This window comes from Amphiura filiformis, chromosome 2 (assembly GCF_039555335.1).
Source record: "Amphiura filiformis chromosome 2, Afil_fr2py, whole genome shotgun sequence".
Taxonomy (NCBI): domain Eukaryota; kingdom Metazoa; phylum Echinodermata; class Ophiuroidea; order Amphilepidida; family Amphiuridae; genus Amphiura; species Amphiura filiformis.
Window position 1 is genome coordinate 45,889,035 of NC_092629.1, and position 26,367 is coordinate 45,915,401.

At 36.9% G+C, this 26,367-nt stretch overlaps 1 long non-coding RNA gene across 1 annotated transcript; it reads right to left on the reverse strand.

Annotated features, from left to right (window-relative positions):
• Positions 1–20,148: 20,148 nt before the first annotated feature.
• Positions 20,149–25,565, reverse strand: LOC140136074 (uncharacterized). Its single transcript, XR_011856609.1, has 4 exons — positions 25,270–25,565; positions 21,901–22,066; positions 21,330–21,436; positions 20,149–20,459 (listed from the first exon to the last, which is right to left on the reverse strand). It is a non-coding gene; the product is annotated as an uncharacterized lncRNA (long non-coding RNA).
• Between the last annotated feature and the right edge of the window lie 802 nt (positions 25,566–26,367).

Below are 26,367 nucleotides of genomic sequence, written 5' to 3' on the forward strand. Positions count from 1 at the left end.
TTCCAGTTCTATCACTTTTAATTCTACTGCATTGGACTATTCCAGTTGAAATCCCTACACCCCCTATGTAAGACATGACCTTAATATTCCACACTCAGAGAATGTGAAATTTAAACGGGGTTTACCTGAATGAACGACTCCATTTTGAAATCTACACATCGTGTGTGTGAGATGTCATCATCCATTGGGGGTGTAATAATTTCAACTGGACTAACCCATTGTGCATATTCTATTACCTGCCGGGGTCATCGGTACATTACATGTACTTCCGGTCCAACCAGGAGTACAAATACATACATCAGTAATGGAAGAACAGATACCACCATTTAGACAGCCTGAAGCACAGACTGGATAAACGTAAACACACACATAAAAATACATCAATTATTATACGTTAATGTCTCTAAAGATAACTGTGGTAATTATGATCTTAGATTGAGTATCTTTGAGTGTGCAATAAAAGTGAAAATAATTAAGTTTTCATTGTATTTGTTGCCTTTATAAGTTCAATCAATCAATCTTTGCAATCTATATTGCGCCAAAATCAACAAAACTGTACTAAAGCGCTGCACACACATTTTTTGAAAAAGCAAATTCAAAGAGATGACATTCCCGGGGACATTTCATACGTCTTTTTAATATGGATTCGGGTCTCATATTGTGTGATGGCAGCAGCCGGTTCCATTTATGAAAAGCGTAACAAGAAAAGGCTTTGGTATTTTCTGTGCTATAGTTCAAGAGAATTCAGTTCATATGCACTACAATCGTGCAAATCGTGTTAAAGTTTTCATATTTGGCAGAGTGATAGTACTTATAAAGGTGATTAATCTAGGCTATGAAGCCATTTCAACAACACCTCTCATTTAGTAGAAAAAGGTCATTGAACTTTGCATAGTAACCAACGTCACCAACGTCATCCTCTGGTCATAAGTATTCAGAAAAAGTATACTTTGACCCATCTATGGCGTACGGTTATGGAGTTATGGGCAAAAGTGTAATATTCTGGCGTCATATTTGGCTCCGCAGGGGGCAAAAATGAACATTGGTCTGATTATGTCAAAAATAGCCTTTTGCCTTATAAAAGTACAAAGCACCAGACGAATAAACCTCATGTTTTTGCGCTACTAACAAATCCCAGCCTGTGGAGACTTTGATTAGCAAGATGTCAAACTCGATATTTATATTCATTATAGTTATTTACCTCCTTCTCCTGTGCCATCGTCATTTTGACATGTTGGACCTGAATAACCAATCGGGCAGACACAGACGTTTGGAGCTACACATATGCCACCTTCTTCACATTCTGGGTCACAAACTGGAGGACATTCTGCACCAGAATGTCCAATCGGGCAGACACAGGCGGTTGGAGGTACACATATGCTACCTGCATCACATTCTGGGTCACAAACTAGAGGAAAAGTGCAAAATACTGTTATACGTAGGTCAAGATGAGCAAAACTCAGTGATTATTCAGTTTCTTTTGTGACAATTCTTGATACATACATGCCGGGCACGTCGGTTAATGGACTTAGTACTTTTTTACATTCCACGTAATTTTAATTAACAACTCATTATATTATGTGTTTCCAACGTTATAGATTATTTCACAAAGACAAAACACAAAGTAAGTATTGACTTACCTGGATCGATAGTCCCGCAATCGTCACCAGAATATCCAACTGGACAAAACACCTATCATTCTCACCCGAACAGACACCGCCATTCATGCACGTAATACCAGAACAATCTACACATTGGTGAGATAAAAGGAAAGAAAAAAATCTTTTTACAACCTTGCAACATGTTTTTAAAGACCTACTACAACATGCCATGTTTCCACGGTATGGATAGTACTTATAAAGGTGATTAATCTAGGCTATGAAGCCATTTCAACAACACCTCTCATTTAGTAGAAAAGGTCATTGAACTTTGCATAGTAACCAACGTCACCAACGTCATCCTCTGGTCATAAGTATTCAGAAAAAGTATACTTTGACCCATCTATGGCGTACGGTTATGGAGTTATGGGCAAAAGTGTAATATTATGGCGTCATATTTGGCTCCGCAGGGGGCAAAAATGAATATTGGTCTGATTATGTAAAAAATAGCCTTTTGCCTTATAAAAGTACAAAGCACCAGCCCAGCTAGCCAAAATACGTTTTTAAAACGTTAAAAAATCGTTTCACTTTGGTTTAAGAAACGTTTCAATATTGCGTTTTAAAAACGTAAATGTGTGGAGTTTTGAATACGTTTCAATAACGTTTGCATGAAACGTTTTGATTACGTTTTTTCACGTTAATATTACGTTTCACTTTTGTTTAAAAACCGTTTCAATATTGCGTTTTTAAAACGTAGTTCTAAATACGTTTCAATAACGTTTGCATAACACGTTTTGAAAACGTTATCAGACCGTTTTCCAAATGCTAATAAACCGCATCACTTTGGTAGTCCAAGTTATCATGGTTATGACGTTAACACTTCGATCTCTTGTGTAGTATATAAGACATGAAACCATGAAGAAATACATTAACCATGAAAGTAAAAGATGTACACCATGAGATAATGTATAACTCCATGTCCCCAATGTCTTCGACATCAAGACATGTTCAGCGTCCCAGTCCAGTCCTGTTGCATCGATTATTCTTGCCGGCAGCTGGCAGCATGATTCGGATAACCAAAATATGAAAGCCAACCTTAGCTAGGATATTAAATGTGATATTAAAATACATTAATGTAAATGTATTCTGCGCTAAAATTATAAAAGTATCCTTACACTTGGAAAAAATCAATTCTACAACTCACTGAACTGAACTGAACATGTGAATTAAAACTAAACCATATTTGGGTAAATTTATTTATTTAATAGATGCGCTATCTATTTTTCTTCCAAGTGTAAGGATACTTTTTGGCGCAGTATATAAACCAACAAGAGACTTGCAATGGGCAACTAGCGTGAATATTATATATGATTATAATCAGAAACAAATGGCACATTTATACCATGTCATGCTATTAAAATTTACAGAATTAAGAAATAAAAGGGCCTCAATTAAAACTGAAAATGAAAACTTACCTAAATGAGTAGACCTAATGCTGTTATACTTTACTCTTGGAGCTGGAACACTTATCATTAAATACAACAAAAATACATGTAGAATTGTATCGCTTTCTCCACACCAGAATCAAATTTGAACAGCTAATATATAGTAGTTGAGCAGTAACCACGTATAGGCTAGTCAAGTATAAGGTCACTGAGATCAAGGATACTAGTACTATAGTACTGTGTAGTAGTCACCATTGCTCGCCATCAGTGCAGACTAAAATCATATGTCAGTAATTCCATTAAAACGCAAATGTTTCGCCCAAAACATAGCTGCAACTTGTCTACAAAATCAAAGGCCTATACACGTTTATCTTTTGATCTATAAACATGATTAAAGGTTAGCTAGGCCTATTAAATTCCACCGTAAACAGTCAGCAATTGAGATTCACAGATATATCCGTTGATGCATGGTCAAAACGGTTACAATTTGTTACTAGTATTTCGAAACACACAAACCGCACTAACCGGTGGTAGTTTAGTTCAGCCGGCTTGTGCTCCTTGAGTAACGAGGAGCACAAGCCGTCTGGGACTCGAGACTAACCGCCGGTTCATTATTTTACGAAATCGAGACCGTGCGTTACCATGGTTACATCTTTTGAAAGTTGATTTATAAAATAAAGCAATGTAAATTTACCGGTACTTTTTACTTTAATTTGCTTACGTTTTTTATTCATATCTGTCATCATTCATGCAAATAACGTACAGTAGGCCTCAGTGGCGTAACTTTGGGCCAGGGTGCCCGGGGCGAAAGTAGATCGGGTGCCCCTGACCAAGGATGTGCATAGTCCGACGTGTAGGACAGTGGTGTAGCTAGGGGTTGTGGCGCACAGGGCTAAGGATACATAATGGCCCCAATTCTTAGAGCGGAGCGCGCGAAAATTTGCACAAATAGGACCAATCACGCATTAATTTTGGTCATAATGAAGTTGAATATCGGTCTTAAATTGATCTTTCAAATGATTTTCTACTGAAATGCGCGCGAAGGGCACGAAAATTTTGACTTTCATCGCTGGAGGGGGCGCAGAATCGACGCTGAATTGGTTAACTATCTCCGATGGCGCAAGAAAGACGAATCGCGAAAGTCCAGTGACCGTACCGCGCTGCCCGAATTTTTTTCGGGTGTGGCAGTTAGTGGACTTCAAGTTGAATTTTGGTCTTTTAAATGACTATTTATGTGCAATGCGCGCGAAGCGCGCAAAAATTTTGTGTTGAAGGGGGCACCCAAATGAAGAGTATAATTCTATGCATGGTGGGTAAAGGTTTCCACTTCTTTCCTATAACAAATTATTATCGTGTCGAAAGGGTATTCGGTCTGCTGATGGGTGCCCCTTAGCCCGGGTGCCCGGGGGCGCGGCCCCCCAGAGCCCATAGGAGTTACGCCACTGGTAGGCCTAAATAAATTACAGAAAAATAAAATGCAAGTCTCTTGTTGATTCGATAGCCTACTTATTATAATAAATATTAAATAATTATTTAATATCCAGCTAATTGGTTATATAGTGGAAATCCAGTCGAATGGAACGATCTATGAACATTGTGATTTTATTTGCTTTTTTCGTGAGTATTTTGTCTACAATGGGTCTACGTTATTAGAACGTTTTTATAACGTTTTGGTCGAACTATTCTGCCATCAGATAACTCGATGTTTATCAAAACGTTTTGGAAACGTGTATTTAACGTTTTTAAAAACCAAAACCAAATAAAAACCAATTCAAAACGTTTTGGAAACGTTTTGTGTTTGCTGGGAGACGAATAAACCTCATGTTTTTGCGCTACTAACAAATCCCAGCCTGTGGAGACTTTGATTAGCAAGATGTCAAACGCGATATATTTTCATTATACTTATTTACCTCCTTCTCCTGTGCCATCGTCATTTTGACATGTTGGACCTGAATAACCAATCGGGCAGACGCAGACGTTTGAGCTACACATATGCCACCTTCTTCACATTCTGGGTCACAAACTGGAGGACAATCTGCACCAGAATGTCCAATCGGGCAGACACAGACGTTTGAGCTACACATATGCTACCTGCATCACATTCTGGGTCACAAACTAGAGGAAAAGGGCAAAATACTGTTATACGTAGGTCAAGATGAGCAAAACTCAGTGATTATTCAGTTTGTTTTGTGACAATTCTTGATACATACATGCCGGGCACGTCGGTTAATGGACTTAGTACTTTTTATATTCCACGTAATTTTAATTAACAACTCATAATATTAAGTTTTTCCAACGTTATAGATTATTTCACAAAGACAAAACACAAAGTAAGTATTGACCTACCTGGATCGATAGTCCCGCAATCGTCACCAGAATATCCAACTGGACAAAAACACCTATCATTCTCACCCGAACAGACACCGCCATTCATGCACGTTATACCAGAACAACCTACACATTGGTGAGATAAAAGGAAAGAAAAAAATCTTTTTACAACCTTGCAACATGTTTTTAAAGACCTACTACAACATGCCATGTTTCCACGGTATGGATACCCTTACGAAAATGGCACGCAGTTTTTGAACGCATGCAGCATGCAAGCAGCATGTGTGCCGCACCGCATGCAGCACGCGTGCAGTTGGTAGCGTGCGGATGCGTATATTTGGAACGAGGCACGCATGCAGGGAAGCGTGCAGATGCTTGCTGCATGCGTGCAGGTCATGAGCGTGTGCAGTTTGCATGCAGCATGCAAATGCATTTGCGTGCACTGCATGCGTGCAGCACGTACTGGCCATATATATGCGAGACAAAATCATGAAAAAAAAAATCAAAATAATGGTTAACAGTGTATACTGTCCTTACAATTAGTCTTACATAACCTGGGTATCCATTTCACAATGAACCAAAATTGCCTAGCTTAATTTTATACAAGTCACTTATCTAACTTAACCTACCTGATTTTGAACCTGGGACCTTCTGCATGGGAGTCTGATGCTTTACCATTTGAGCTATTGGGGTATACACATTTGATTAAGTGTTTTAAGTTAATATAAGCAATATTTTGATGACTAAACCGGCCAAAGTGCATCATTTTATGAATATTGATCAAATTTACTGTGAATATTGATAACATTCACTATAAAAATGTTGAATTTTGCTTTGATTTTTTGCAGTGCCAATTAACTGTTGATTCATGAATGGCATACCAACATTGGCCCAATATTGCAATGTCAACTATCGAAAAAGAAATGGCATTCCAACATTGGGCCAATGATGCAATGCCTACTATTGAAACAGGAATGGAATTCCAACATTGGCCCAATGTTGCAATATCAACTTTCGAAACAGGAATGAAATTCCAACATCGGCCTAATGTTGCAATGCCAACTATCGAAACAGGAATGGCATTCCAACATTGGCCCAGTGTTTCAATGCCAACTATCAAAACAGGAATGGCATTCCAACATTGGCCCAAAGTTGAAATGCCAACTATCGAAACAAGAATTTGCTTGCCCTCCCTCTAGACCTGCAAAAATGCTTGCCCCCTCCCCTGTTGGCCTGCCAAAAATTGCTTGCCCCCCCCCCTCTTTGTCTGCCAAAAAATCTTCTGAAGGTTAAATACTTAGAAAATTTTGGTCCGAAGGCTAACTTATTTATTCATTGTAAACATTTAAATATTTTCACTTCTAGATCATTGCCAAATTGTGACTTGATGTCAGTTGTGTAAAGGTGAATTAGTCATTGAAAATCCTGCATGCATGCAGCATTTTACCTTTACTGCTTCTGGAAACCCTGTATGCGTGCAGCATTCTAACTTTGTGATCTGGAAATCCTGCATGCATGCAGCAATATGCGTGCTGCATGCAAGATGCGTGCAATTTGCATGCAGTCCTACAGTCCGCACACAAGTGTAGTCTGCACGTAATTTGCGTACAGATTAGTAGTCTGCACGCAGGTTCTGCAAGCAAATTGTGTGCGCGGTGGATATTTGTGTGCGGTGCCTGCATGCACACAGCTGGTTCGCACGCATGAACACGCTACCAACAGGCCTTGCTTGCATGCTGCACACATCTGCACGTGTGCTGCACACTGCCGCACGCGTGCTGCATGCTTCCGCACACATTTTTCATTGCTTGCATTTTCGTAAGGGTAGTACTTATAAAGGTGATTAATCTAGGCTATGAAGCCATTTCAACAACACCTCTCATTTAGTAGAAAAAGGTCATTGAACTTTGCATAGTAACCAACGTCACCAACGTCATCCTCTGGTCATAAGTATTCAGAAAAAGTATACTTTGACCCATCTATGGCGTACGGTTATGGAGTTATGGGCAAAAGTGTAATATTCTGGCGTCATATTTGGCTCCGCAGGGGGCAAAAATGAAAATTGGTCTGATTATGTAAAAAATAGCCTTTTGCCTTATAAAAGTACAAAGCACCAGACGAATAAACCTCATGTTTTTGCGCTACTAACAAATCCCAGCCTGTGGAGACTTTGATTAGCAAGATGTCAAACGCGATATATTTTCATTATACTTATTTACCTCCTTCTCCTGTGCCATCGTCATTTTGACATGTTGAACCTGAATAACCAATCGGGCAGACGCAGACGTTGGGAGCTACACATATTCCACCTTCTTCACATTCTGGGTCACAAACTGGAGGACAATCTGCACCAGAATGTCCAATCGGGCAGACACAGACGTTTGGAGCTACACATATGCTACCTGCATCACATTCTGGGTCACAAACTAGAGGAAAAGGGCAAAATACTGTTATACGTAGGTCAAGATGAGCAAAACTCGGTGATTATTTAGTTTGTTTTGTGACAATTCTTGATACATACATGCCGGGCACGTCGGTTATTGACTTAGTACTTTTTTATATTCCACGTAATTTTCATTAACAACTCATAATATTAAGTTTTTCCAACGTTATAGATTATTTCACAAAGACAAAACACAAAGTAAGTATTGACCTACCTGGATCGATAGTCCCGCAATCGTCACCAGAATATCCAACTGGACAAAAACACCTATCATTCTCACCCGAACAGACACCGCCATTCATGCACGTTATACCAGAACAATCTACACATTGGTGAGATAAAAGAAAAAAAAAAAAAAATCTTTTTTACAACCTTGCAACATGTTTTAAAGACCTACTACAACATGCCATGTTTCCACGGTATGGATAGTACTTATCAAGGTGATTAATCTAGGCTATGAAGCCATTTCAACAACACCTCTCATTTAGTAGAAAAAGGTCATTGAACTTTGCATAGTAACCAACGTCACCAACGTCATCCTCTGGTCATAAGTATTCAGAAAAAGTATACTTTGACCCATCTATGGCGTACGGTTATGGAGTTATGGGCTAAAGTGTAATATTATAGCGTCATATTTGGCTCCGCAGGGGGCAAAAATGAATATTGGTCTGATTATGTAAAAAATAGCCTTTTGCCTTATAAAAGTACAAAGCACCAGACGAATAAACCTCATGTTTTGGCGCTACTAACAAATCCCAGCCTGTGGAGACTTTGATTAGCAAGATGTCAAACGCGATATATTTTCATTATACTTATTTACCTCCTTCTCCTGTGCCATCGTCATTTTGACATGTTGGACCTGAATAACCAATCGGGCAGACACAGACGTTTGGAGCTACACATATGCCACCTTCTTCACATTCTGGGTCACAAACTAGAGGAAAAGGGCAAAATACTGTTATACGTAGGTCAAGATGAGCAAAACTCAGTGATTATTCAGTTTGTTTTGTGACAATTCTTGATACATACATGCCGGGCACGTCGGTTAATGGACTTAGTACTTTTTTATATTCCACGTAATTTTAATTAACAACTCATAATATTAAGTTTTTCCAACGTTATAGATTATTTCACAAAGACAAAACACAAAGTAAGTATTGACCTACCTGGATCGATAGTCCCGCAATCGTCACCAGAATATCCAACTGGACAAAAACACCTATCATTCTCACCCGAACAGACACCGCCATTCATGCACGTAATACCAGAACAATCTACACATTGGTGAGATAAAAGGAAAAAAAATAAATCTTTTTTACAACCTTGCAACATGTTTTTAAAGACCTACTACAACATGCCATGTTTCCACGGTATGGATAGTACTTATAAAGGTGATTAATCTAGGCTATGAAGCCATTTCAACAACACCTCTCATTTAGTAGAAAAGGTCATTGAACTTTGCATAGTAACCAACGTCACCAACGTCATCCTCTGGTCATAAGTATTCAGAAAAGGTATACTTTGACCCATCTATGGCGTACGGTTATGGAGTTATGGGCAAAAGTGTAATATTATGGCGTCATATTTGGCTCCGCAGGGGGCAAAAATGAATATTGGTCTGATTATGTAAAAAATAGCCTTTTGCCTTATAAAAGTACAAAGCACCAGACGAATAAACCTCATGTTTTTGCGCTACTAACAAATCCCAGCCTGTGGAGACTTTGATTAGCAAGATGTCAAACGCGATATATTTTCATTATACTTATTTACCTCCTTCTCCTGTGCCATCGTCATTTTGACATGTTGGACCTGAATAACCAATCGGGCAGACGCAGACGTTTGGAGCTACACATATATCCCAGCTAACCAAATAACGTTCTCAAAACGTTCTGAGAAAGTACCGTTGACGTTTTCTAGACGTTTCGATAAAACGTTTTAAACACGTAATTTTGTTGAAGGTTTTTTACGTTCTAAAAACGTTATTAAGAGACGTTCTAAAAACGTTTTCACAACGTAAAGAACGTTTTAACAACCTTTCTTTCTGTCACCCAGGACGTATCCAGGACCTACATAAAGCGTATCGGACGTTGGAGCACGCAACGAACGTATATATGAAAACGTTATAGGAACGTAAAAAACGTATTGTATATTTTGTTTTTTATTGCAGGACGCACTTATGTTACGTTTCTACTACATATTTAGAACGTTATAATGACGTATTGAAAACTTTTATTAGTACACTTTACAAAAGTACCAAAAATATCATACATAATATACAAAACTATAAGTCCGGCTTCTAGAAGAAAAACGCGGTCCATGGCAGTTTTACAGTGACCAAGTGACGAAAACTCCGGACGAAAACTGTAGTATAAACACGAGAACCGTTTGTAGTAATACGTCTACCATGATGATGATAGTATTCACACCAAAGGTAATACGTATGACCTCAACAGTTACGTGTTCGACAGCAACAGCAGGTTCTTTATTTTACCGGCAGGAATATCCGCATGATCCCGGGAAAAATATACACGATAAGCAGAAACTTGCATTACAAACACTACAACACACTTTCCGTTTTCACAGGGAAGTGGTTAGTCGGTAACACAAATCAAGGAAAAAAACATCACTATAGGCCTACCTGAAAATGTCACTTCTTGGAAAACGTTGATGCTTCGATAATAGCTGATAATATATATAGAGGAATTATTCCCGGAGCCATGTGTTACAGTGAGATTCCGGCATACATAATAATACAGTTGATACATACACGTTGTACACAGTACTGTACTGTTTTGGTGAGTGACCGTTAAGGTCAAGTTCAACCTGTTGCATTCTTTCCATATTCTGCGTGGGTGCTATATTATAGTCTTGCTCTTGAGGTCAAGACACAAAGTGAAAGTGTATGTGTATAAGCACATATACACCGTTTTCATGGGACCATTTGAAATCTTTAACTTCCCTTTCACTTTTTGAAATGTTTGCGTTCTACGTGTACATATAGGCCTATAGAACTATTTATGCATGAGTATATAAATACAAAATCGCAATAATTATTTAATATATTGACTCCATAGGCCTATGCAAAATGCAAATAAACGCGTCATCTTCTTGTACACGTTTATGAATAAATTAAAATCAAATTTCTACTTGTAGAATTTAAATTCTTCTTTAGGCCTACATTCTATTGTACATTTCAATATTCTATTGATAAAGAAACGTTTAACAGACGTCAGCACAATATGTTTTGAGAAAGTTGCAGGCGAATGTTTTATACACGTCGCGAAATAACGTTCATTTTATAACGTTCACAACACGTCTTGTGAACTTACAAATAAAACGAAATTAAAGCTTCAACATTATAACCAAATCGCAACGTTTTAAACACGTTTTAAACACGTTTTGGAAGACGAAGACGTAAAAGACCTAACCAGAACCTAACAAAAACGTTTTATAAACGTTTTGTGTTTGCTGGGATGCCACCTTCTTCACATTCTGGGTCACAAACTGGAGGACAATCTGCACCAGAATGTCCAATCGGGCAGACACAGACGTTTGGAGCTACACATATGCTACCTGCATCACATTCTGGGTCACAAACTAGAGGAAAAGGGCAAAATACTGTTATACGTAGGTCAAGATGAGCAAAACTCAGTGATTATTCAGTTTGTTTTGTGACAATTCTTGATACATACATGCCGGGCACGTCGGTTAATGGACTTAGTACTTTTTTATATTCCACGTAATTTTAATTAACAACTCATAATATTAAGTTTTTCCAACGTTATAGATTATTTCACAAAGACAAAACACAAAGTAAGTATTGACCTACCTGGATCGATAGTCCCGCAATCGTCACCAGAATATCCAACTGGACAAAAACACCTATCATTCTCACCCGAACAGACACCGCCATTCATGCACGTTATACCAGAACAATCTACACATTGGTGAGATAAAAGGAAAGAAAAAAATCTTTTTACAACCTTGCAACATGTTTTTAAAGACCTACTACAACATGCCATGTTTCCACGGTATGGATAGTACTTATAAAGGTGATTAATCTAGGCTATGAAGCCATTTCAACAACACCTCTCATTTAGTAGAAAAAGGTCATTGAACTTTGCATAGTAACCAACGTCACCAACGTCATCCTCTGGTCATAAGTATTCAGAAAAAGTATACTTTGACCCATCTATGGCGTACGGTTATGGAGTTATGGGCTAACGTGTAATATTATAGCGTCGTATTTGGCTCCGCAGGGGGCAAAAATGAATATTGGTCTGATTATGTAAAAAATAGCCTTTTGCCTTATAAAAGTACAAAGCACCAGACGAATAAACCTCATGTTTTGGCGCTACTAACAAATCCCAGCCTGTGGAGACTTTGATTAGCAAGATGTCAAACGCGATATATTTTCATTATACTTATTTACCTCCTTCTCCTGTGCCATCGTCATTTTGACATGTTGGACCTGAATAACCAATCGGGCAGACACAGACGTTTGGAGCTACACATATGCCACCTTCTTCACATTCTGGGTCACAAACTAGAGGAAAAGGGCAAAATACTGTTATACGTAGGTCAAGATGAGCAAAACTCAGTGATTATTCAGTTTGTTTTGTGACAATTCTTGATACATACATGCCGGGCACGTCGGTTAATGGACTTAGTACTTTTTTATATTCCACGTAATTTTAATTAACAACTCATAATATTAAGTTTTTCCAACGTTATAGATTATTTCACAAAGACAAAACACAAAGTAAGTATTGACCTACCTGGATCGATAGTCCCGCAATCGTCACCAGAATATCCAACTGGACAAAAACACCTATCATTCTCACCCGAACAGACACCGCCATTCATGCACGTAATACCAGAACAATCTACACATTGGTGAGATAAAAGGAAAAAAAATAAATCTTTTTTACAACCTTGCAACATGTTTTAAAGACCTACTACAACACGCCATGTTTCCACGGTATGGATAGTACTTATAAAGATGATTAATCTAGGCTATGAAGCCATTTCAACAACACCTCTCATTTAGTAGAAAAAGGTCATTGAACTTTGCATAGTAACCAACGTCACCAACGTCATCCTCTGGTCATAAGTATTCAGAAAAAGTATACTTTGACCCATCTATGGCGTACGGTTATGGAGTTATGGGCAAAAGTGTAATATTATGGCGTCATATTTGGCTCCGCAGGGGCAAAAATGAATATTGGTCTGATTATGTAAAAATAGCCTTTTGCCTTATAAAAGTACAAAGCACCAGACGAATAAACCTCATGTTTTTGCGCTACTAACAAATCCCAGCCTGTGGAGACTTTGATTAGCAAGATGTCAAACGCGATATATTTTCATTACCTCCTTCTCCTGTGCCATCGTCATTTTGACATGTTGGACCTGAATAACCAATCGGGCAGACGCAGACGTTTGGAGCTACACATATGCCACCTTCTTCACATTCTGGGTCACAAACTGGAGGACAATCTGCACCAGAATGTCCAATCGGGCAGACACAGACGTTTGAGCTACACATATGCTACCTGCATCACATTCTGGGTCACAAACTAGAGGAAAAGGGCAAAATACTGTTATACGTAGGTCAAGATGAGCAAAACTCAGTGATTATTCAGGTTGTTTTGTGACAATTCTTGATACATACATGCCGGGCACGTCGGTTAATGGACTTAGTACTTTTTATATTCCACGTAATTTTAATTAACAACTCATAATATTAAGTTTTTCCAACGTTATAGATTATTTCACAAAGACAAAACACAAAGTAAGTATTGACCTACCTGGATCGATAGTCCCGCAATCGTCACCAGAATATCCAACTGGACAAAAACACCTATCATTCTCACCCGAACAGACACCGCCATTCATGCACGTTATACCAGAACAATCTACACATTGGTGAGATAAAAGGAAAGAAAAAAAATCTTTTTTACAACCTTGCAACATGCTTTTAAAGACCTACTACAACATGCCATGTTTCCACGGTATGGATAGTACTTATAAAGGTGATTAATCTAGGCTATGAAGCCATTTCAACAACACCTCTCATTTAGTAGAAAAAGGTCATTGAACTTTGCATAGTAACCAACGTCACCAACGTCATCCTCTGGTCATAAGTATTCAGAAAAAGTATACTTTGACCCATCTATGGCGTACGGTTATGGAGTTATGGGCTAACGTGTAATATTATAGCGTCATATTTGGCTCCGCAGGGGGCAAAAATGAATATTGGTCTGATTATGTAAAAAATAGCCTTTTGCCTTATAAAAGTACAAAGCACCAGACGAATAAACCTCATGTTTTGGCGCTACTAACAAATCCCAGCCTGTGGAGACTTTGATTAGCAAGATGTCAAACGCGATATATTTTCATTATACTTATTTACCTCCTTCTCCTGTGCCATCGTCATTTTGACATGTTGGACCTGAATAACCAATCGGGCAGACACAGACGTTTGGAGCTACACATATGCCACCTTCTTCACATTCTGGGTCACAAACTAGAGGAAAAGGGCAAAATACTGTTATACGTAGGTCAAGATGAGCAAAACTCAGTGATTATTCAGTTTGTTTTGTGACAATTCTTGATACATACATGCCGGGCACGTCGGTTAATGGACTTAGTACTTTTTTATATTCCACGTAATTTTAATTAACAACTCATAATATTAAGTTTTTCCAACGTTATAGATTATTTCACAAAGACAAAACACAAAGTAAGTATTGACCTACCTGGATCGATAGTCCCGCAATCGTCACCAGAATATCCAACTGGACAAAAACACCTATCATTCTCACCCGAACAGACACCGCCATTCATGCACGTAATACCAGAACAATCTACACATTGGTGAGATAAAAGGAAAAAAAATAAATCTTTTTTACAACCTTGCAACATGTTTTTAAAGACCTACTACAACATGCCATGTTTCCACGGTATGGATAGTACTTATAAAGGTGATTAATCTAGGCTATGAAGCCATTTCAACAACACCTCTCATTTAGTAGAAAAAGGTCATTGAACTTTGCATAGTAACCAACGTCACCAACGTCATCCTCTGGTCATAAGTATTCAGAAAAGGTATACTTTGACCCATCTATGGCGTACGGTTATGGAGTTATGGGCAAAAGTGTAATATTATGGCGTCATATTTGGCTCCACAGGGAGCAAAAATGAATATTGGTCTGATTATGTAAAAAATAGCCTTTTGCCTTATAAAAGTACAAAGCACCAGACGAATAAACCTCATGTTTTTGCGCTACTAACAAATCCCAGCCTGTGGAGACTTTGATTAGCAAGATGTCAAACGCGATATATTTTCATTATACTTATTTACCTCCTTCTCCTGTGCCATCGTCATTTTGACATGTTGGACCTGAATAACCAATCGGGCAGACGCAGACGTTTGGAGCTACACATATGCCACCTTCTTCACATTCTGGGTCACAAACTGGAGGACAATCTGCACCAGAATGTCCAATCGGGCAGACACAGACGTTTGAGCTACACATATGCTACCTGCATCACATTCTGGGTCACAAACTAGAGGAAAAGGGCAAAATACTGTTATACGTAGGTCAAGATGAGCAAAACTCAGTGATTATTCAGTTTGTTTTGTGACAATTCTTGATACATACATGCCGGGCACGTCGGTTAATGGACTTAGTACTTTTTTATATTCCACGTAATTTTAATTAACAACTCATAATATTAAGTTTTTCCAACGTTATAGATTATTTCACAAAGACAAAACACAAAGTAAGTATTGACCTACCTGGATCGATAGTCCCGCAATCGTCACCAGAATATCCAACTGGACAAAAACACCTATCATTCTCACCCGAACAGACACCGCCATTCATGCACGTTATACCAGAACAATCTACACATTGGTGAGATAAAAGGAAAGAAAAAAAATCTTTTTACAACCTTGCAACATGTTTTTAAAGACCTACTACAACATGCCATGTTTCCACGGTATGGATAGTACTTATAAAGGTGATTAATCTAGGCTATGAAGCCATTTCAACAACACCTCTCATTTAGTAGAAAAAGGTCATTGAACTTTGCATAGTAACCAACGTCACCAACGTCATCCTCTGGTCATAAGTATTCAGAAAAGTATACTTTGACCCATCTATGGCGTACGGTTATGGAGTTATGGGCAAAAGTGTAATATTCTGGCGTCATATTTGGCTCCGCAGGGGGCAAAATGAAAATTGGTCTGATTATGTAAAAAATAGCCTTTTGCCTTATAAAAGTACAAAGCACCAGACGAATAAACCTCATGTTTTTGCGCTACTAACATATCCCAGCCTGTGGAGACTTTGATTAGCAACCCAGCTAACCAAAAAACGTTTTCTGAACGTTGTGAGAACGTACCGTTGACGTTTTCTAGACGTTCTGATAAAACGTTTTTAAAACGTAATTTTGTGGAGGGTTTTGACGTTTTAAAACGTTATTAAAAGACGTTCTAAAACGTTTTCGCAACGTAAAAGACGTTTTTAAGACCTATCTTTCCGTTACCCAAGACGTATCCAGGACCTACAGAAAACGTATTGGACGTTCTAGCACGCAACTAACGTACTAAGAACGTTGCAGAAACGTCCAAAACGTCCTGAAAACGTTATAGCAACGTAAAAACGTATTGGAGGATGCATTACTCACCACCAGAAAACGTATGTTACGTTTCTACTACGTTTTAGAACGTTTTCTTGACGTTTTAGTGACGTTTAGAAAACGTGCTATGTTTTATTAGTTTAAGACAATGAAAATAAAGCGAAAATGTAATTTAATAAAAGTCCAAAACAAATATCAAATATTATTAAATTAGGCCAATACAAAATTCATGAAACAAGTTAGTTTGGCAAATTAGTGATACTTACGACTTACACGACACATAATAAATCACACAAGACAATTAATGTTGATTTGATGTGTGATTTATTAAACTTTATTCCTGTGTATAAATACTATTCTTCATTCATTTTCGTTGAAAATACTGCTGAAACATAAATTAATTTTATACAAACATGCTATGCAAAATCACCCCATGGAACATGTGGAACTTGTGTTACCATGTATCGAGTCAACTATTGTCATGACCATTGATGACTGTTTATACACTCTATTACTCGATTTATAATAATTATTGTTTAATACATATGCATGGATGGAATACTCATGAAACCCGATTATTGTACATTTATAGGATAAAAAGTTTTAAAACATGATTTATATACATGAAAACTCTCAAATATAAGTTACTATTTATAATTGAAGACAGAATAATATTCAAAAGACTAGTTTGCGTATAATGTCCTGTCAACCAGACCAAAATGCCGTTCTGCGCAGGTCAGCAACCAATCACACCGCGCCTTTGCCCTGACGTCAGACGCAAACTAATGTTTTCAATTCGGTCTTCAGTTAAATTCGACAAACTTAATTGATTACTCTCACGTACAAAGCGCAGTTAACACTCTAAGAAATAAAGGTTCTAAAAGATTCTAAAGTTGTCCTCACAGGAGAACCCTTAGAGGTTTTCTAAAGAACCAAATATGGTTCCAAGACCATCGAAAATGACCCCAAACTAAAGAACCTTTTAGAGGTTCAAGATCTAAGAGGGCGGGTTCTCCTGAGAGGACAATTATTTCTTAGAGAGTTGATGATGACTAGACTTGAAAGTGCTCGTAACTTTTGCCAACACTTTGCTAAAATTAAGTCATAATTATTGTTCATGGTTTACTTTAATTTTGTAGAATTTTGCCATAGGCCTACTATGTTCGTAATGTCTAGCCCCTCTCAAATTTAATTAGCATTTATGCAAAGTAACGTGGTCCGGTTTGACACTTTGACAAGAACGTATTTGCGCGATGTTGACAAGTCGCAACTCACAACGAATATATGGCGACGGAATAAACAACACGTTATACATTTTGATTGACCAAGTTTTAAGGCAGAATTCTGTAAAATAAAAGTACCATGAACATTTATGCATTTATTTTAGGCATAATATTGACAAATGTACAGTTCATGAGCCTTTTCACGGCTCATTACCTAAATTGATTAAATGTAGGCCTATAAAGATGATAAGTCTGCATTTCCTTATGGAACTAGCCGGTTCTCAAACCGCGACGCCTCTCGAACAGCGAGCGGAGCGAGCAGCGAGCGCAGTGGAAAATCATCATACAGGTATCAGAGTACAGAGTGCTAGGAACTACCGGTACCCAAAGCATTAACGAGCAAATTAGTCCTATAAACGAAACTACTTTCGTTTTCGGCCATCATCTCCTCCCTGCCAGAAACGTAAATCCACAAATGTTGAAAATTATCTTCTTAAAAGAAATATTTTTACAAACGTCATTGAGATTTGAAACCCACTCCCAAAAACCTCGATTTTTTTTGGTTGTTCCTTTAAGGGATGGGGTATGAACGTTTGGACAAAATTTATTGTGGGACATGAGAGCACATCAGACATATCGAATGGCATTCTGAATACGAAGAATGTCCTTCTGTTCTCAAATAATTTTGATTTTTTTTTTTAATTCGCAATGTAATACACATTTTATGTGAAATGATTAAAATTGATATTTTTTGAAAACTTTATAAATTTGATGTTTTATACTTAAAGTGTATTTATTTAGGATAAAAAGCCGACGATCAATTTAGAAAATTTTGACCTTTCGTATCATGGATTTTTTCTCCCAAACACCCAAAAAATAGGTCTTTTGGGGAAAAATTCCATATCTTCAATATGGAAAGTCAAAATATTCAATTGATCGTCGGGTTTTCCTCCCAGCTACATACACTTTAAGAATATATCATTAGATTTATAACATTTACTTCGAGGACTGTTAATATCAAAAATGTGAACAATATCAAATTTTAATAATTTGTCATAAAATTTGTATAATACCGTTAATTTAAAAAAAAGAAAATTATTTGATATCAGAAAGACATTCTTCGTATTCAGAATGCAATTCAATATGTCTGATGTGCTCTCATGTCCCACAAAAAATACTGTCGAAACGCTCAAAACGCTCATTCCAGATCCCTTAATGTCATTAAACACGTCAAATAATTTGAATACGCATAGTCTAGTCTCAAAGATAAAATAAAACTCCTCAAATTGAATTATTACCTCTTTACTAGTGTCCCCAAATACAACGTAAAAACCACTAATTTACATTGTTTACACAACATACAGATAATATCATCACTTCCGTTGCTGATGGGCAGAGCGATTAACTGTAAACCGTTGACAAGAGCGTACTTGCGCGATTGACAAGGCGCAACTTGCGAGTATGGCGACAGAAATAACAACACGTACGGCGTGTAAAGCACACATAGTAGGCCTACGCTTCGGATCGGAGGCGCATTGTGAACATCGCGGAAGTATGCTCTCGTTTTACAGCAAATTAAAATCACGGTATAGTTACTATAATCGATAAGTCGCTATAATCTGAGGCAGAATTTAAAAGTCCGAGTACATTTTCGGTCTGGTTGGCAGGATGTCAGACGCAAATTAGTCTTTTTAATTCGGGCTCAGATTATAGCATGCCCTCGAGCGTCAAGTCGCAAGCCATACATGGCCTTTAATGCAACTTTGACCAAAGGGCCGTTCATATTACGCCGCAATTGCGGTGCGGTGCGGTGCCGCACTGCAGAATACTTCAATAAATGAAGTTCAATACATTTTAACTTGGAAATGCGACGAGTAGCGTTGAGTTGAGGCAAAAAGTAATCGATTTATCGGTACCGCATCGCACTGCATTGCGGCGTAGTTTGAACGGACCTCGACGCTGCAACAATAAGCTTTTTGAGTATGACGGGCACAAATGGAGATGGTGTATTTTTATTTGGGTAATCTTGTGTATGCTTTCTTTCAGCATACAAAAGATTACCCAAATAAAAGTACTCCCTCTTTTGTGCCCGCCATACTTCAAAAAGGCTTAATATAAATCAGCGATTGTGGAAACGCACTTAGCGAATACTAGGTGATTATACACTGGTGAAGTGACGTAGTTAGTCGGATTAACTACCATAGCAATAGATGAATACAATTTTGGCTATATCGCCCCGCATGCCTACAACGTCCATGCGGTACCGATGCATTGAACCATATATTATGTCAAAGAAATGCTAATCACTTGCACCTGTAAGATTAGCCTGTTTGAAAAGAGCGGTATTGTATTCAATCTATTATATGATTGAAGACAGGTGATGAGTGCAACCTGCTGTAGTGCAGAGCGATCTATTCAAAAATTGTATTCATCTAGTATGGTAGTTAATCCGATCGGACGTCACTTCGCCAGAAACAAAAACATCTTAACATGCTTATGAGAAATGTTTTAAAATAAAAGTCTGATATATAATCACAGCTATTTTAAACTTAAACCTTATATTTATCGAATATATATACTTCAATAGACAGTGAGCACCTTGTCCGACAATGTTGTAAAACTAGCATGTTTACCAGTACAGTGCCTGTGGTCTTCAGTTTCAATGTGTCCCCTAGTCTTGTTCTTCCTCTTCCTGTTGGGAGCCACGTTCATTTTCGCCGCGCTCATCATCCTCCAATTCCCCTACAGGTACCGCTGCATCCACATTCCCAGCTTTCTATAGATAATAAAATGGAAAACAATCTATTTATAAGCATGATCATCATTTTGGGAAACATCATTTTTTAAATTGAACTGAAACCCGATTCCCTTAAATCTATCAGCTCACTAAAATAGCAGCCATGACAAAATATATATAAATAGGCATAAGAAATTCTATGAATAAAAAATACTATCAGGTTATGGTCACCCTTAGATATCCAGACAACTTATTTATATTATCAGTATCATTAATTCTGAGTAATTTTCAAGGTCTGTATAAACCATAACGAAATCATAATGCGCGCGTGGGGGTGTGTGTGGGGAGGGGGCATGGTGCCCCTACTGAACCTAAGAGAAGTGAAAATAAACAAAAATGCTCCATAGAGAAAGAAACATCACGTAGGTGTGTGAAATGTAAGGACAAAAAAGTATGTCTCAGATACATTTGGTAAAATAGCTTTGTGCTATGCTTTATTATTTTTTTAAACATTATTTTTAAAAGAAAATGAGCTGTGCGATATGCGATATTTTTTCATTTTACATTCAACGAACAATATTTATGCACTTTTGATATTCAGATACAGAAACATAGTAATACACTGCAAAAACAGTGTCTAGAGATTGAACACTTTTTTTTTGTCCTCAATTTGTAAATACGTTTAAAACCTAAACACCAATGTCAAATTTCAAAACATCATATGTTTAATATCTAAACACATTAAGACATATTAATTCCTAAACATGTTTAGCATTTAAACGTGTTTACAAATAGAGGACAAGGTGGTGTCTAGAATGAGTGCTTATATTATAATCCCTAGACATTGTTTTAGGCCTACATGAATTAAATAAATGAATTTGGCATTTCAGCAATGATATTTGAACTTACTTTATACTTTTTTCCACCTGGAAGATTTGGTGTTCTTTTCAGATAATCTCCAAGTCCCTTCTCTATCTCAACCTCCTTAGCTTGAGGATGATTCTTCATGCAAGCTTCTATAGAAAGGTGGAAATGATATGAGTTCAGTATTAAATTAAACTCCTTTATCAAAATAAACGGTCTGTATCTCAATATTAGGATTTTCCAAAATCCTACATGTCGACGTGTTACCATACGTGCGGTCTTTGGTCTTAGGGGAATTTTTTATTTGATAAGTTTATGAATAAAGTATACACATATAATCTAAAATAACAAAAAAAAACCAAGTTGGAAACGTATGTCCGATTTAGGGTCAGATTTAAATATCCATATTTTAATTTTATAGTCACAGAATATGAGTATATTACACCCACTATGATTGGTTCAGACAGCATGACAAATTATATGCATTCTGTTTAGGCTTAGCCGATTATAGCTCTATGGAAGCTTATGGATCTGTTTTCTCACCCAAAAGGAAAGGCTTGCGTGATTTGACATATTATGTTAATCATAGATTGTATCTTGGGCCTATGAAACTTACTGACGATAACTTTGTAGAAACTTGAAAGGGCTATCTTTAATGCTCAGCTTGCCTTTTCTCCCTATACACTGTAGGAGGACCACAAATTGTTCGTTCCCAGCTTCCTCATCATCCTCCTGATGGTTTCGTTGAGATCATGTCCTCCAACAAGACTAAGGTGTCGTATCTGGAATAAAGACATATGAATCAAAGCTAAATATTTTTAATGCATTATCGCATGGAATTTGGAAGTCAATATCGTTTATGATGTTACCGTTGTTGATGGTTCAGTATCTTGTGATACTTTGACCCACAACTGAATAAAGTTATTGTGATTTTCATCGCAAGTGCAAAATGTCAAACATAGGCCTATTTTGAATTATGGCCTATTTATAAATGATCATGATTATTAGTACTTCAATTGTGTAAATCAACCACAATTTCATATTGTGTACTTTTGAACACACGAAAATTGCATCTTAATTCATAATTTTGTTTTTAAAGCTAGTATAGGGTGGAGGCAAGGGAACATTTTGCACAGGTTATGATTGTTTGGTATAAAATGACAGTTCCTGAGAAATATTAAAATATTTAAAGAACCTCTCGTGTCTATTCGATATTCCTATATTAAAATACATGTATATAGAAATATTTTTGGCTGAGTGGAGTTTTAATATAAAACCACATGCGGCCCTCATGTGCATGTTTTGCAAAAAGCAAAACTTATAGTTAAGGGCTGGGGTATGAACGTTTGGACAGTATTTATTGTGGGACATTAGAGCACATCAGACATATCGAATTGCATTCTGAATACGAAGAATGTCCTTCTGATATCAAATAATTTTGATTTTTGAAATTCGCAATGTAATACATATTTTATGGCAAATCATTAAAAATTGATATTTTTGATATTTAACAGTACTTGAAGTAAACTTTACAAATCTGATGATTTATACTTAAAGTGTATGTAGGTGGGATGAAAAGCCGACGATCAATTGAAAATTTTGACCTTTCGTATTGAAGATATGGATTTTTTTCCCAAAACAAAGTCTTTTTGGGAAAAAATCCATATCTTCAATATGAAAGGTCAAAATTTTCAATTGACTGTCGGCTTTTCCTCCCTGCTACATACACTTTAAGAATATGTCATTAGATTTATATAATTTACTTCGAGGATTGTTATATATCAAAAATTTGAATTTATATCAATTTTTTATAATTTGTCATAAAATTTGTATTATATTGTGATTTTCAAAAAATGAAAAATATTTGATATCAGAAAGACATGCTTCGTATTCAGAATGCAATTCGATAGGTCTGAGGTGCTCTCATGTCCTCTAAAATACTGTCGAAACGCAATAAACGCTCATTTTAGATCCCTTAAGAGTGCACCAAAATATTGACATAGTTTTTTTGTATTTCAATCAGGTACAATAAAAAGCTATCTTGTCATGTTTCTTTACAAAGTTCTAATTGATAACTAACTAAACAGCAGATTGCGTAACTCTATCACTCTTTAAACAAATGATAAACTTCAATGTTGCAAAATATGGAATATGGATATTTTTCGACAATGTTCTTAGCACATCGAAAAATGTTTCAACAGAACGAAGGACAATATCTTAAACTTCTGAACCAGCAGTTGCCAGACCTTAAGGCCTATATGATTTTATGACATGTTACATGTACAAAAAGTAAGTAATTGTCTTGCTTTTAAAACTTTATACGAAGGAGAACAACTAAGATTACAAGAGATGGTAATCTAATACTAATGGATATGCGTTTTCCCAGTCGCCACCCAAACAGGGTGGTGGGTTATGTATTTTTACATTGTGATCTGTTTAATTGATAAAATGTCATAGTTTGTTTTGGTGTCATTTGAAAGCTAAAACACCACTAACATTAGCAACCCTGTAAATATGAACAATGTAGCTTTTCAACTACTGGAGATGTGTGGTTGATCGAAAGTTGTGAGGGAAGGATGGGGAAGAGGAGCACACAAAGTCTATGGGAACAGGGCGTTTCGCATGTGTAACTTGAATACATTAATGACTACAGGGGCTACATGAACTTGATTTTGGTCTTAATTTACAGCTAAAAAATTCTACTTGTTGTTTTTAATCATTTTGAACTCTTATGCATGCATACCTAGGGCTAAAGAATCGTACTGGTCATCGATCTCTTTGATTTTTTAATTCAGTGCTTTCAGGCAACACAAACCTAATTAATTACACTAAAAATAAAAACAAATGTGTTCCACTTCCAAGCAATCAATATACATCATTATTCATTTGCAATCATTTCATAAATATTCCAACATCTGCAACATTCCATTGTTTAGGGCAAAAATTAGCGTACTTGAACTTCTCTGGGTAATATATGATTTATAGGTCATACCATCTGTTGTTTTTAACCATGGACTTGGAGTTTGTGACTAACCCAGAACATAGGTCAAGACTGAGGTGGTACAGGTGAAGTTCTGGTGCACAAAATACACCTCTGGGTGCAATAACCGGCAACATGATAATCATTTCAATGGATTTCCAGTAAACCCTTCTGCCTGACTTTAAAGTAATTATTCAAATTATGAGGTTTTGGGCGCTAAATACTCCCTATTAATCACATATTGCTTACATATTGGGTAACCACGGCCACTCTTTTTTGCACTTGTAATTAATAATGTTACTTCTCACGTGTTCTGTTTTTATACTTGATGACTTCTCTTACTACTTTCAGGAATTTGCCTGTGTAAATATACATGATATAGATGAGAATAATAATATAGCCTACTTGTAATTAAATCAGGTACTAAGTTGTCCGACGATCTGATGATCGAGTGTCATGAGTGTCATGCTAATCTTATACTCATCTAACACATTATGTCAGATAGACTTATGAAATAGGTATAACAATTTGACAAACAAGACAAAACTCAAGTCAATAAACCACCTTGAATTTCAACCAAATAATTAATTGTAGGCACGGCCTTTCGATTCTGACAACATCGCCGATCTTTTTTAATTTTGAGATTGCAATTTTATAAAGCTTTCAATCACGACGAATAGGCCAGCTATACGAATGCATCACGAACATACAAGTATTTTATTTAGTAGTACCAATACGGAATTAAACCATGAATATCATCAAACCTTACAACATACTTTTAAGTCAAGAATGGTAAATAATTAGAAAAACAATATCCTATTAAAAACATCTTAAGTCCTCAGCTTTTAAAGACTTTCCTCGAATTCAAATTACATCAACCGTCATTATATTGTGGATGCCATATGTTACTCATTGTACTTAAAACTTCACTGATTAAATTGACTAAAAACATACACGCTTTAACATGTTTAATGCAAATATAGTAATAATAAAATACAATCTTACCTTTGTTTGGTAGAACTGAAAGAAACAGATGCAAATAGTTCCTTTTGATGAGCAACTTGATGTATATTCCTTAGAACAGCATGCCAGCATAAACGATCGTGTGAAACGTATAATTTTTCACATTCCAGGTTTGAATTTTGGGTTGCCAGACGATTCACAAAACCATAAAACTTTTATATAGGTCACACTTAAAGATGTCAAGCAAGTCAAACACCCGGGTCATACATCACAATCTCTAAGACACAGTTCCTCACTAACCAGCAGCTTATGCTAGGCTTAGGCTGACTTTAAAATGTTGGGTGCAAAAGCTTAACTCTACAAATTGAGATCAACGTCCGAGAAGTGATGTTGTCGAATGCATATAATTGAACCGTGCTGTGATGAAGAGATTGTTATAATAAAAAGGACTGCGTGAAACACTTGCCAAATTAGGTACATGTTTCCTGATTGATGCACATATAATAAAGAATTAAACAGTTAAACTTGTATTCATCAACAATATACAGACATCATTGACTTCACAATTGCTGGGATTTATATGCGCGCACAGCAGGCGAACATTAAGGTTCATATTTTGAAGTGAAAGTTGATACACATTTGGGTTCATTTCCCACGAAGCGCGCAAAAATATGCAATTTTACACTATTTTATACCAAATCAAGGCGTTTAATGCTATCTATAAACAACAAGGAATTTTTCTTTCACTTTTTTCTTCTTTGAGATGTCGGGGGGGGAGGGGTTGTCATAAGAATTCAAGGAATTATTTAATCCCTGTTGATTTAATATTTAGTCGGCGTTGTCATGTGTATCTTGTCTTTTTTACTTTCTTCAATCCTTCGATTCCGTCCTTTTCCTCAGTCATCTGACATGATAGCTCCTCTTTTTCCTTTCTGTTAATTGCTGACGTACCAGATATCAGGGGTATGACATAGACAAATTGCTTTTTACCGGTCAAGTTTACGGGGAGATGCGCGTATTATTCACACAAATCTTGTTATACTATTTTAGCCCCCAATCACGGTGAATTGGATGTGAATATGAAGGTGAATTTGAATTCGATGAAGTACGCGGAGCGCGAGAAAATTTCAATTCTAAACT